We start from the raw sequence: 1820 nt of genomic DNA, 5'->3' as shown, positions 1-1820 counted from the left end.
AGAGAGAGAGAGAGAGAGAGAGAGAGAGAGAGAGAGAGAGAGAGAGAGAGAAAGAGTTATCACCATTATTCTCTTTATTATTAGTTCCAGTTCTTCTCTGACTGTGGTTTATTCACTAAAGCAGCTGCACCATGGAAGTGTGTGCACACAGGGAAACGTGGAGTGTAGACAGGGTCAGTGCCCTGCTGTATTTGGTCTCCACAGGGGTCTCTTCCCATGGAGAAGGGGTCCACTGTGCTGAGACAAGGACCTAGGTCCACGCGGACAATTTCAAGATTATGGAATGAAGATCCATGTAAAACACAAGCACAGGGGCTGCGGAGATGGCTCAGAGGTCAAGCACACCGCCTGTTCCTCCAGAGGACCTGGAGCACCCACATGGCAGTTTACAACTGTCTGTAACCCCAGTTCCAGGGGATCTGATACCTTCACACCAATTCACATAAAAAAAAAAAAATCACAAGCACCTAGAGCCACAGATGATCATCTGGGAAGAAACACTAGGAGTCTGAGTGTAAGCACAGGCTGTGAAGACACGATCCTGAGTGAAGAGGCAAAGTCTCTGTTTACAGGTGAGATCCCTGAGCATCAGGCCTGGAAGTGTGAGCCGCCCACTTCAGGTGAACACAGGAGCCTGGTCTCTGTGGGAGTCTGTGTGGTGCTTGCAGGGCAGCACCTCTGCTTTAAAGAGAAGCATCTCTGCCCTGCATACCAGCCTTGTTGTTACCATTGTTTTCCCAGAAGAGACGTTTCTTCTAGAAGATCCAGGGTCTGACTATTGACGAGAAGAAGAAAGCAGAAGGTGGAGGAGAGAATGAAATCAGTCTGACCTGCAGGTCTCTCCTAGGTTTTGGTTTGTTTCTGTTTATTTAAGACAAGTTCTGTCTCCACAGCTCTGGTTGTCCTTGATCTGACAGAACCCCCGCTGCCTTTGCATCCCTCGTCCTGGGATTAGAGGCTGTGTCACGACACTTGGCTTTAGTTAGTTTTCTATGGCTGTGAAAAGACACTGTGACTCCAGAAACTTATAAAAGGATTTGTTTCATTTGAGTTTAAGTTTTCAGATGGGTTTGAGTCCATGATGGCAGAAGAAGGGGTGCTGGCAGGAACAGCCGAGAGCTCACATCTTTAACCACAGGCAAGTGTCAGAGACACTGGGAATAGTGGCAGTCTTTAAAACCTCCATGTCCAACCCCAGAGACACACTTCCTCCAACAGGGCCATACTTCCTGATCCTTTCCAAACAGTTCCATCAGCTGGAGCTGAAGTATCCAAACCTCTCAGCCTGTGTGGCCATTCTCATTCAAACCCCCACAGTATTCAGTGTGGGACATAAGATGCCTCGCAGTGGGGCTGGAGAGATGGCTCTGCGGTTAAGAGCACTGCCTGCTCTTCCAAAGGTCCTGAGTTCAATTCCCAGCAACCACATGGTGGCTCACAACCATCTGTATTGAGGTCTGGTGCCCTCTTCTGGCCTGCAGGCATACACACAGACAGAATATTGTATACATAATAAATATTTAAAAAATGATGCCCCGCAGTGTTCTGCAGATTTGTCCATTGTAAGACATTGTCCATTGTAATGAGTAAGCTATATCCTCAAGCGGGAACTCTACTGCCCTAGGATCTCCCCCTTTGCCTCTGTCTCCTCCTGCTCAGTCCTCTTGCCTTTTCCCTCAGCCCTCACCCCAGCAGTGCCCAGCACACCCTCGCTCCAGAGCTCTGCACTAACACTGTCTCCTCCTTTGCATCTAGTTTCTCTCTGTGGTCAGCCATCTTGCTGTGAGCCAGGCTGTGTGGTTTCCTTATGTAAAAGCTAC

General features: G+C 48.7%; 1 protein-coding gene and 2 long non-coding RNA genes across 7 annotated transcripts in view; 2 read left to right on the top strand and 1 right to left on the bottom strand.

Moving 5' to 3' along the window:
• Positions 1-1820, bottom strand: part of LOC126495655 (H-2 class I histocompatibility antigen, Q10 alpha chain-like) — an 81860-nt gene that overhangs the window by 43051 nt on the left and 36989 nt on the right. The gene's annotated exons all lie outside the window — the stretch shown is intronic.
• The window catches only part of LOC126495657 (uncharacterized), a 74958-nt gene that overhangs the window by 38750 nt on the left and 34388 nt on the right, over positions 1-1820 (top strand). The gene's annotated exons all lie outside the window — the stretch shown is intronic.
• On the top strand, positions 66-1270 carry LOC126495658 (uncharacterized). Its single transcript, XR_007590208.1, has 2 exons — positions 66-572; positions 742-1270. It is a non-coding gene; the product is annotated as an uncharacterized lncRNA (long non-coding RNA).

This window comes from Alexandromys fortis, unplaced genomic scaffold, assembly GCF_014885135.2.
Source record: "Alexandromys fortis isolate MF-2015 unplaced genomic scaffold, M_Fortis_MF-2015_v1.1 scaffold_544, whole genome shotgun sequence".
Lineage (NCBI taxonomy): Eukaryota > Metazoa > Chordata > Mammalia > Rodentia > Cricetidae > Alexandromys > Alexandromys fortis.
This window is presented reverse-complemented; position numbering and strand designations above follow the sequence as displayed.